Below are 12,817 nucleotides of genomic sequence, written 5' to 3' on the forward strand. Positions count from 1 at the left end.
AGGTGAAAGCAGCTGGTAAACAAACCAACACATGACATAAATAAACTAAGAATGAGATTTTCAGGGTGGAGATGACTGAGCATCTCTTTTATTCGCCAGTGGGGGTGCTTGTACTGAAAACCTGCAATAACTGATTTGTTTTGGCCACTTGGGGGCAGCAGAAACAAACTGTAAACATAACGCTGACATAAGCCGATGAGACGGACTTGTTAGCAAACAGTTTCTTATTCGCTGTACACATCCAGCAGCTACAGAGCAGCGTTATTTTTCATTTGGATTTCTGTTTGTGACCACCCGATGAACACGTCTGTGTGGTCTCGCTCCCTTTAGCTCTGTTTTTGGTCTCCACCAACTCCTGACGGCTGTATCTGGCTCTTCAGCTGCTAAATGCTTCATTATGTTCAGCAGCTAGTTGCTCAGTTAGTTTGATGCTGAGCAGGTAGCACGTAGTCGTGAGAGTGAACCAAAATGTTAAAGTGGCTCGCCGTAAAACCAAAACAATGAGAGGAAAGATGCTAAAATTCTACGCAAAGCTTGAGGGGAACTGCAGAATCGTGATAATTCTCTGTAGGTTTACACAAATATTGTCTGAATATTGATAAGAACTGTTTTAATGATATAAATGTGTGACTGTATGAAGCAGAAAGAAGGCAGCAAATCCCTTTTAGCATCAATAAGTTCCAAAAAAAACCCAGCAGAATCAGAGGAAATCTCAACAAACATGACAGATTTGGTCTGAAATGCATTTGATCAACGGCTTTGGGGCAGGAACGTTTATTTCTAATACGGAGGCAAAGGTTTTCAGGCGGAGACGACTGGCGAGGAGAGTGTAGCAGATGCGGTGTTAAGGTGTCAGGTGCTCCCCGCTGGCATCCAGATGGCTGCAGCACCACCACACACCCCGGGGAGACGGATATCATGCCAGCACACGCACACGCTGGATTTCAAATGTAATCTACATGAGCTGGTGGGGGGTGGCTGAAAGTGTGGGTACGACTGATTTTTGTCGCTGTTATGCAAAAAAAACCCCCAAAAATACAACAGAGTTCTGCTTATTGCTCTAAAACTTCTTCCTCTGAGCCAACTTCAAACTGAAGAGCCACAAATTAAAGGAGAACTTGGCTCAGTGTGTCGCCGAGCCAAATGCCAAACACAGGCAGAGACGGACGAGGCTAATGGTGCCATACTTTATGACAAAGAATTGATTTTCATAAATTAGACTCATAATTGAAACAGTGTCTTCAAAGAGAAAAAGAAAAAAGAAAAAAAAAACTCTGAGGCACTTTTGATTAAACCTGATTAGTCAGTTGCTTAATTGAATGTAATCAAAAGTGACATTTCAGACAACCACCAGAGCTGGAAACGTCCACAAGATGGTGCTCTGGATGGGCTTATCAATATGCATGGTGACAAGCGAGGAAGAGGATGTGAGTAAGTGAGTGTGTGTGTGTGTGTATGTGTGTGTGTTAGGCACACACACACACACATACACACACAGAGAAAGAGGAGTGTTAGGCCCGCTGAATGCCAATAAGAAGCTGAAGGCCTATTTGCAGTATGTCATTCCCGCCGCACAGCTGGGTTTTTCACTCCGACAGGACCAGCAGCGAAAGGTTGCAGCACCTGCACTCCTCCCTGTGACAGAAATAAGAATCGCAGAGTTTGTCTGTGCAGGAGAGACAAGCGGCGAGCGCACGGCGAGCATTCGCCTGTGCACATTTACATTTCACAGCCATTTCGGGCAGCTGCAGTCGTCACAGCCCAGACATCCGTGTTTTGCGAAGCCTTGATGGCGATACACTCGGCTCTCAACTTCAAGCTGTTTGAAATAAAAGTGAATGCTGTAGGTGTCAAGGACGGAGCCTACATTAGCGGCCTCAGTGTCCCATTGAAACATGCCTTTGAATGATTAATGCTTTTCTGACAGCTTGGTCTTATTTGATGTGTCAAAGGAGAACATGGTGAACTATTGAAAGCAGAGCACCCTTGACTTTGAAAAAACACACGCTGAATTCTGTGCTGCTGTTTTGGACTCCAAAGGTCAAAATGCCATTCAGATGAAATAATTAGTCAAGATAAAATGTGAAAAGTTATCTCGACACCGCCGCTGAACGACTCCAGTGTCTCCTTCTGAAGGATGGACGACACATCAGATGAATCTGCCTGAAAAGGAAAACGTTGATGCGTGTTTACTCCTAAAATTGTCTTTACTGAAACGCACTGACAGGCAACTGTTTCCCCAATCGTTTCAATCTCCCCGTAATGCCTTTAAAGGCATTTTGCCAGAAAGTTACACAGCCAACATTCAAATTATGATTAAGGTTTTCTCCTCAGAAAACAGTCCAGTCGTCACAGTTCTCCTCACGCCTGCAGACGGATCGCACGTCAATGTAAAACTAACGCTTTGGGCAGGAGAACAGAAGAAATACTCACTTGTATATTTACTGATGTAGAGAAAGGGTGCTTGGGAATGACTGGAGAAGCTTTCCAGATCCTAAACCGGATCCTGATCCTGATCCCTTTGCCATGCTGGAACTGGACTATGAGAAAACTATGATCTGACTCAGCATCGTGTTGTTTACCTCTATGGTGAAGTATATGAATGACCCGGTCATCTCGATCCATTTTCCATCTTGGAAGTCAAATAAGAAAAATCAGGGTGTTGGTTTTAGCTATTATTCCAGTTTTTCAAAGAATTCTGTTGTCTTTGATGAGAATTTTGGAATAGTTGTGATTAAGCCTGTTATAATTTCATTAAAGCTTCCACATGTGCTGATCTTAACACCTGGGGCACGGTCAAAAAGTCTTGATTAAGAGGGCTCTTTGCTGGGTTAATTAAAGCATTTAAAGTACCAGCCATGATTAAAATGCCCTGAATTCTCTTCATGCTGACATGGAAAGGTGATTTCCTGTCTCTTTTATTCTTTTCAGCACAGAAAGCGATTGGCACTCTGCAATTCCGAGCTTCAGGAATGTGTGAAGCAGACAATGTCTTTGCATCAAGGTCAGGGAAGAAACAGAATTTGTGAGACAGTGCGGATCCGACTCCAGCTCTCGGTCTTTGCCTGGGGAAAAAACTCAGAAAACACAAACAGAGACTCAACTCTGCTGAGCTGAAACCCACTAGACAAAGATTTAGAGATTTACTGCTTTAAATACGGGATACTTAGACATGGAGGTGTGCAGTCTTTCAACTATTTCAGCATGTGTCTACCACATGTTGAAGTATTGTCACTGAATGCTGTTGAAAATGTTCTTACATGTTTACAAGAATCTTTAACTCTTTAACACTCTTCAACCAAACTTAGTCAAGAGGAAGCTAAATGCCTCTTCATCCTCTCACCTGCAAACCAAAACCAGGCTCACTTTGAGAATCTAATGATGAATTTTAACCTGAACAATCATCATTTGAAGACATCAAAATGTTGAATATTTGCTGGCTGAAGCTTCTCCGATGTGAAGGTTTCCTGCTTTTCTCTTTTCTATATCAGTGTAATGGGAATATCTTTGAGTTTTGGGCTGTTGGTCGGACCAAACAAGATATCTGAGGATGCCACCTTGGGCTCTCACAGTCTGAGAGTTTGACATTTATGACACAAGGTTAAAAAAACTGATGATGGGAACAACCTTTTGTGGAAAGAACAGGTCACATTGAACCACTGTTAGTGTTTTTTGATATTTGACAACAGCAAAAACATCCTAAATGTCATTCTTTTAGCCTGCAATTTGATGATGTGACCCAAAATTCACAAACATCTAAATATTTTAAAACATTATACTTTTGAATAGGTGCCACAACTTTTTGTATGAAGTGGATTTTAGATCCACCAGGAAGGAAAATGGCAGTTTTAGGGAATCGTGAAACCGAAATGTGCGGATTTTTTAAGGCACTGTGGTGACATTAGTGAGCTGAAGGTGGACCTTGATACCGCCTGCGTTCCCGCCACATTTGCCCACATTTCCACGGAGGCAGGCGGGCACCTGTTGGTGTCTGACGTGCGGCGTGGAATCTCCAAACGGTGACAGAGCAGAGCAGCATGGCGGTGATCACATGGTGCACAGAAGGAACAGAGGTCACAAGGAAGAGATGCAACATCTGCTCTGCAAAAAAGACAGTATATTTTTTATCATGATGCTGCAGTGAGGACAGTGTTTGATGTTTGTAATGTCATAAATAGTTATATAATAAACACCAACGTTGCCAAGATGTTCTTCCTATTTTCAGTTTTCATAAAACATATTCAAATTATTATGGCTGTTAAGTTTTGATAGGACATGATATTGTGTGATAGTAGATGTTTTTTCTCCCAAAAACATGGTGTAAAACCTAAAAAATACACTCTCCCTGCTCTTTAATCAAGGATTAATCGTCAGTTTGTTAATGTCAGACAGGCTGTTTTTACATTTTAAATAGATCTGTGGTTGGAAATTTGGTACAGACACTTGTTATGATGGGATTCTTAGGCTGGGTCAAAAATTTCAGTGATATTTCAACGTGTATTTATAATCAGTCTATCGCAGTTTGATTTTGAATTGTAGAAATCCGTACTCTGCAGTCAATTTGAGCTGAATCTGTAGCTGAAACACCTGCACATCCACTGTTTTTCTCTTCCGAAAAGCATTTTGAGCTCTCATCCACCACCTGCTCTGAAACCTGGAGTCAGGACGGGTCAAAGGTCGGGACCGACCGCGACGAGCCGACTGGTCCAAGTCTGGACGCTCGGCCAAGTCGGGTCCCCCCCCTGTCAAGTTCGCGTCCCGGACCGCATCAGGATCTCAACCAAAATGCCAAAACAAACAAACTCAAGCCGCAGCTCCATTTTCCATCTGCAACAAACCACCAGAGCGTCAAGCGGCTGCAAGCTGTTTGGCTCGTAGGGAACGAAATGGGCTTTACACTCGAGAGGACACAGCGCACAGAGCTGCCTTTTAATGGGATCCCGGGCGCGGTGCTGGAGTCGCCGGTGAGGTCCCACCCGCAGGTAGCGTGGGCTGAGGGACAGGAGAGGGGGGGGCGGGGGCGCACGGCTCAGAGGAGATCTGGAGAGGAGCTCCTGCTCGCTTGTCAGTGAAGTGGAGAGGAGAAGAGAGCTTTCTGCTACACCTGTCAGACGCATGAACAAAGTACATCTGCTCATCCCCTCCTCCTCCGTCAGATGTCAGCGTCTGAAAACACCGCGCGCTCATTTCTGCCGGCGTCTGTCTCTTTGCCTTTCACACGCGCACGAACACGCTCAGACAAAGTGCTGCGAAATGTGCTCGAAGCAGCAAGACCACAATGCAAATAGATTCTGTTTACATCATTATGCAATTCGTCCTGTCGTCAGGAGGCTTTGTGCTTCTTCTCCGCAGGTCCTGCTTCTGTCAGAGGGAGAGCATGCGAGGCGTGCCACGTGCACGGTGGGCCTGCAGATATTGAAACCATATGTTGATATTTCACCAGTTGGCTGATGCATTGGGTTACAGAGGAGCAAATCAGGGATCAGTGTGAATTTAACGTGCTGTACGTCATGTGGCACAGACGCTGAGAGGGTGTGATGCCGCCTCACAAAAAAGATACGCCCACAAAATTACGTTTTTACGCAGTTTTCTCTGTACTAAAGTTTTCCCCACATGCTGATTTCTCTTATTTCCTGCATGCGGTCACGTGTGAATGAGAACAATGATCGATTTTCAGGGAAATCAACCCCATCAATTGGGACGAAAGGCAGTAACAGGGCAGGGACAAGCGTGTCAAGGGTCACGTCCATCTGACGAGGGACGCTCTAACGTGGAGGATGCAAACCAATCAAAAGACTCCACTCATGACGTACTTGAACTTGTGACTTGCTTATGGTTAACAGATCATGAAAAAACATTACTTGTCTGGCACACTTGTTGAATGTTAAATATGCCTGTCATGCTCCCGCCGTCTCGTCTCTTCTTCTTCTTCTGTTGAAGACATTGGCTTCCACAAGCGTTGCATTACTGTCATATGCATAGAATGTCACTTATGCCTAACTGGTTATCCCAGTAATTTACTGGTAACTGTGTGTGAAAGATGCAATGACCTGATGAAAAGCAGCTCATGTATTTCTCTTTAAGATCTTGAAAACCTGCTTTCTTTATGAGCTCTTCCTCTCTGCGATGGACTCCCACATGAACACACAACTTCCTGCCAAGGTTAGAGCAGTTTGCGTTTCTAATCTTTGCTTTTCTCACTGGTTTGAAATTTGTGTGGCTCGGTTTCGCATACTTCTCTGCACCAGTCAGAGTTTAGCTTCATTTGAACCAGAACCAGGCAGTTGGATGGTCGTTTGCTGGTGTCAAACCCCATCAAAGTCCCGATGGAGCAGAGTTTTAACCTCTTCTTAACCTGAACTTAGCTTTTGATACATAGCCTATAGTTTTTTTTCAAGATGTTGACGCCCTTTGCTGGCAGATTGTCTTTTAATGTGCAAAAACAACATCTTAAGACTAAATACATATGAGACTGGCTTGAAGATACTGAATAGTGAAATGTTATCTTGCTCTTTTTTTTTCTTCTCACACCACTTTTATGCTGCACCAATGAAAGCTGTTTCATCATTTGGATTATAAAGTTGTTTGCAGTGTGTTTTGGCACCCTCATGCTGCAAACTTGGTCCAAGTTGCATTCCTGAAAGTTTTATTGCAAATTTCATCATTTTTTCCAGTCACCATGCCGTTTACTGTTTGGTCCAGGTTTGATGTATTGAAGAGACTTTCTGTTGCTGCTATACTGCTGAATGATGCCGTGTTGAATCCCAAGTTTCCCTCCAAAAATCCTATATAGCCCTGGAACTTTTGTTGTGATGTTCCAGTTTTCTAAACAGCTGTTACTGAAGTTCCCTTGAGCGCAGTGAGTCCCAGCTGCTGGATCTTCAATGGCAGGCGGTGGATAACTATAGTACTATAGGGAGTGTACAAAGGTAAATAAGCATGTGAATGTGAAGGTGCTGAATAAGAGTATGCATACTCAGCAAAACTTCCTGAATGTATAAAAAGAAGAAAAATATGCTTCTTATCGCTCAGCACCCATTTGTTCTAACACAAAACCATGGCTCTGTTCCCGGCCTGCAGTTTGTGTTTGCATTAATATTTAGTCATAAAAACTTCTTGTTGCTGTGTTGTTCTGCAGAGTCATTTCAAGCAGATCAGTGGTTCAGAGTTCGAAGTCAGACTTCACATCACCTCTAACTGGCTATAGTGCTTCAAGCAAGAAATTGAAAACTTACCTCTTTAAATTTACATTTTCGATAGTCAGTGCCAAAAGTGCGGGCATTAGGGATGATGGAGAAGTTGTACAGAGGACAAGGACAAAGGAAAATGTTATTCATACATTTTTGTAATGAGACAGGAACAGTTCCAGAGGTCTGTGATTCAGGAGAGAAGGTGATGGACGTGAAGTGCTTGTTGATGAGAGGAAGTCTCAGTGTAAGAAAAGGAGCTTCTGCTGTCCCAGCCGGGGTGAGCAGGTCAGGGGACCGTCCGGGATCCGGGAGGCGGAGGAGCCGAGGCTCTTCGGGAGCCGTGGGGAGGTCGCCTCAGGGAGGGGAGAGTGAGGAGCCGGGCAGGAAGACAACACAGAGGCCTGGCAGGACTGTAGCCGGGAGGGGAGGTGGTGCCCGCGCCAGGCTCGTCCACTCTGTAGTTAATATCATATTGCATTTTTGGTCGTGTTCCAGTATCCTGAAACAATGTGCAATAACACAACATGTTACTGATGATAAAAGATGATGTGGATGGAAAAAAGCCTGTGAGGTGAAGATGAAAGAATCAGAATAATTAACACTTTTAATGGAACTATTTAAAGCAACATTATGCAACTCTTTCCCTTAAAACAACAGCTTCAAAACCATTTTGTTGGTACACTGACTTGTAATAGGGAGAATGAGGCACCTGGGGATGGTTGGTGTTTACACCGCCAATAAAGGAGCTTTGGACCACAGGGAGGACGAGGTTTTCATGCCCGCAGCAGGGGGGACCCACCTGGGAATGCTGGAGAGGTGAGGCACCGGAATGGGCCCCGGAGACGGACGAGTGGGCTACAGGACTGGACTGAGCAGCCTCTCATGGCAGGGGTGAAGAGAAGCTAAGAAGTTTTAATGAGTGCCAGTAATACCTGCAGTCAACTCATCAGCTGTTGGAGTTGGATGGCTTTCCTTTAATTAAACGAAACCTCCTCACTTTCCACAAATACAATGAGCCGTTACAGTGACCACCATCAAAAACAGAACTCACACAATCAAAACAAAAATAAAATACATGGAATAAAATGATGACTCTGTTTTCCTATGAATAAATGTCAGGCTGGTGGATCATCCTGGGGAAAATTCATCTAGCTCACAGAAAATGTTCCTTTTTCTGTTACCAGAAGCAGCAACATTGTTCGTGTGGAATAAATAGAAGAGGAACATGAGCAGTTATAGCCTTCCACAGAAACTCAGCTTTCATAACAGGAAAACTGAGGGATGATTGCACAATATTGCACACAGCATTTGATTGACAGGCGATACCGTAGAAATGACTGCTTGGCTGCTTTTGCAACCAGGATGTTACCAAAATACATTTTAAAAATAGGAATTTCCTCTCTTTTAAAGGGCTCAGGGCTAATAACTGAAATGGCGTTTAGCATGTGTGTTTCTATCGCTGTTGTGCAGAAGTGCCAAATGAAGTCAGACACTTGTACAATGAGTGGAAAGGCTCTGCTGGAGATGTTTGCCTCGATGAGTGAGATTTAAAACCCTGTCTTCCTGACTGGTGTTTAGGCCTCTTCAGACCCTGCAGATAAGAGAGGGAAGTTTTCAACCGGCAGACAAGCAGAGAGAGGATGATGACAGCAGGGCTCACCTCACCCCAGGGAGGTGAGGAGCCCAGAGGTGTTGTGAAGAAATGGATTTCAGGAGCGTTGCTGTGCACTGAGACGACTAAAATGGAGGAAAGCGAAGATGCACACAGGTAGGCATCAGAGACAAAATGGGAGGCGCAGCTGTGAGTCTGAGGGGAGGGAGCAGATAAGGATAGGAGGAAGTTTCAGATCAATACTCGGTATCAACAGGAAGAAAAAGAGGACCAGATGCAACAGTAAATACAAGAGGGAAATATTTAAACTGACAAAAACAATGCAATCCACATGTCAGCTGTATCTAAAATTGCAATTAATTGCAATTAATTAAAAAATCACTGGGATCCAGAAATCAGTTGAAGTTTTTTTAAATGGTTAATTGTATTTTTTGACCACTTGGGGGCAGCGCAGCAAGCTGAGATATGACAAAAACAGTAGCGAACAGTGGCTTAGCATGTTAGACAGCGGGAGCTATCATCATTCACAGTGTACGCACTGCTAACCTGCTACACAGCGAGCAAACTTCAGAGGGAAATATCCGCCTTTTTAGCTGCTAATCGCTTCACTTTGTCCACCGAGGTTAGTCTCATCCACAGAGTGTCAAATACCGACGCACTCAGGACACAAGGGTTCAAGTCCTGTGAGAAACCAAAAGTAAACGATCTTTTTCCGAACCCTAACCACGTCGTTCTGGTGCCTGAACCTAACCAAGCTGTGACTCTCTGTCAGTGAGGCTTTGTGTGTTGCGGGGTTGAGAATGTGTTGGACGCAGTAACAGTTGCTCTGGGCATCTGTTACTGCCACAGATTGGTTTACATTGGAGTTAGCTGAAAGCCTGGTGCGCCGAGGGAAGCGACACAGAGGCTTTGTCTGTCGGCTGCTTTGTGTTCGTGTACGGTTTTTCATCAGAGCCTGAAAACAGCGCAGATGAGAGCCGAGAGAGTGAACCCAAACTGACACCTGCACGCTGCAAAACGAAAGCGATTAGCAGAAATGCACATGATAATTATCTGTGGGTTCAACTGTGGTATCTGTAGTCATTTTATCAATTGATTATTGATCACTACAGCTGTAACTAAGTAATCTCACCATTATGTCAAACTTAAGCAAAAATTCAAAATTGATATCCTTCAGCTCAGAGGTAGATGAATGTTCCTTTGACGATACCTGATACAGTCAGTACCTTTTCTATCTGCACCACATTGAAAAGAGAAGAGGCGAAATAAAAGAGTCTGCTTTAGCTGAAGGATGGTGCTTCAGTGCATATCAGAGCACGCTGAAAGTCTCCATTCAATGAGCTGCAAATGTAAGGTTAAGGAGGGGTGGGAGAATCTTTACAAGATGAACAATGAAAAGTTCTCATTCTCTCTGAAACGTAACATGTATCTGTTGGATTTTCACACTGACTGACAGCAGCTGAACATAATGATTTATAAGACCTGTGCAACATCTTTCAATAAGGGGAGATTCTTTTAATAAAAAGGGGGAAAGCAAAGACAGAGACAGAGTTCGATCTTCTCGCTCTGTCGATGACACCGTACCCCATCCCATAGACTTGCACTGGACCACAGAGGGGAAAACAGTGAGGCCGAGCTCACACCTGAAGCTGAGCTGAGCGACTTCAGTGAAATTCCCAAACAGACTGTGTTCACAGCGGTGTTTACTTCACACCTCAGATTGACCTTTTCTCTTATTCGTGATTAACTTTCAACATGACTCCCAACACATTCAGAACTATTAGAGTCTTTAACTCACAGCAAACTGTTTTTGTGATGCACTTACATTTCGATTTACTCTCTAAATGGAACCCGACAGTCGTTCAGAATAAGGTCACTTTGGCTGTGAAAAGTTTTAGAAGGCAAAATATTTATCTCACCCGTGAATGCTGCACATTTTAGACCTTTTTCCTGATGTTGTTCCATTCAAAATGAATGTGAATCTGACCTTAAACAATACTGGCATCTTCTATTTGAAAGGGTTGCAGCAATAATGTGCAACTTATCAGACAATATTGTTGAGTTATACAATAAAATAACTGTTTTTTGGATCTCTTTTCAGTTTCTGATTTGAATTAATAATACATTTTTCATTTACACCCTCCATGATGTTCTTCAGAAGCCTGTAAGTATCGATCAGCACTCCAATTAAAATGCTAGGATCAACAGGACATCTAACACTGAACCCATCAAACTCGGCAGAACACACGATTCATTATTTAACCGTAATTCTTCAGTGAGCGTGCAGCAATAAGAGAAGGAACACCCTGTGATGTTACACTCCGAGCAGCAGTGCCGTCTCTCAGCTGTCCATCTGCGGTCTTCAGAGCCACAGTTGTTGTTGTTGTTGCTGTCCTTACAGCACATGACCCATCAATGCAAGCTCACACTGTATTTTCCCGATTCTGTTCTCAGAAGGCAATCTAAGTAATGAACTGTGCGAAAACCCATCTGTGCTCCATTTTCAATTTGGCACGTCTTTGCAATGCTATTAATGATCTCGCGGACACATTTGTATGCGATGTGATTTGCAGTGTGGCATCTTTTCACAACAGACAACATATTGATATGTGGAGTCTCAAGATTGGATTTGGAATAAAGTTGGATGCGGCGTAATATCTTCATGAACAGGGAATTTAGAAGTCATTTTCCAACACGACGGCTTATTAGAAAAACAATGAAATGGTTCTGAAATCCTCAGTGTGTTCTGAGTAGCGACGTTCATTAACAGAGAAAACATGCCTGAAGTAGTGAAGTTAGTATCATCAAATTATGGAGGATCCAGAGTGTTAGACTATTTAATAAGTGGTTCCACTGACTCATATAAACAAATCAATGATTAATATGACAAATATTGATTAATCTTTTCACAATGAAAGTAAGTTTCTGGCAGACTGCGAGTCAAAAATAATCCTTCTGCATGAATGATGCATTTTCTCTTCTTGCAAGCAACAACACGTATAGAGCTTGGTACAGTGCGATACAGAGTGCAAAAAAAGAAGAAGAAGAAAGGAGGTGAGAGGGAATAAAAATCTCATTATAACACAAAATAAAACATGGCTGAGGGTCTGTTCCTTAGTCATCCAAAGTGGACGGCTTGACATGTGATTTGTTTATGTCTAACTGGATCCAATGAGACGATACAGTTAACCTTGATCTTTGGTGATGGAGGAAAATCCATCCTTCATGCAACATTGCAAAAAAAAAAATCATAACATGATCAAGATTTTGTTTATCTCACACAGGGCAACAGAGCTGTGGTTGAATGTACTTAATACAAGCAGGAGAAATATTAAAGACTACTTAACTTGCAAGGCAGCTGGATTCACATGATCACAAGATCCTACGAGATCACATGAGCCAAGAATCCATCTTACCAGGATGCAGTGCTTGTGGCTAAACTGCAGTTGTTTTGGACCAATCGGCGTCCTATGAGAATAACTGTAAGCGAGGGGGCGTGGTTTAGGTGAAAAAAAAAAAAAGGTTAGCATAGGTGCTGCAATGGCATCAATTCCATCTGAACTGGAGGTCATTTCGTCACTGACAGAAGAGCAAAGAAAGGCAATGAAGGTTTTTCTCAGTGGATGTCATATGGTTCATTGATCTGATTGGTTGAAGTTACCCTGTCATAGATGCTGATAGACAGCTTTACTGCTAAAAAGAGCTGCCTTCTAATGCTGGAGACAAGGTGAGTGTGAATGAAAAGAGTGGAGTGTGGGCCTTAAAACCAATACAACCAGCTGAAAGATGTGAAAACACTCTGCACATCTGTGGGAACTGCTGTCATGTGATAATTACCTGTTGGCTTATCCCTACTAGAGACTCCTTTCACCCTTCGTAGCTCTTTGACCAACTGTTAATATAGAGATATTTATGTCTGCCAGGTGTCAGCCTGGAGGGACCGTGTGTTTGGATGTGTAGGTGTATGTATCTGTGGCTCCGGTGAATAAGAACTAAAGAAAAGCCTGTTTTACTG

The sequence above is a fragment of the Chaetodon auriga genome, chromosome 21, assembly GCF_051107435.1.
Source record: "Chaetodon auriga isolate fChaAug3 chromosome 21, fChaAug3.hap1, whole genome shotgun sequence".
NCBI classification, from domain to species: Eukaryota; Metazoa; Chordata; class Actinopteri; order Chaetodontiformes; family Chaetodontidae; genus Chaetodon; species Chaetodon auriga.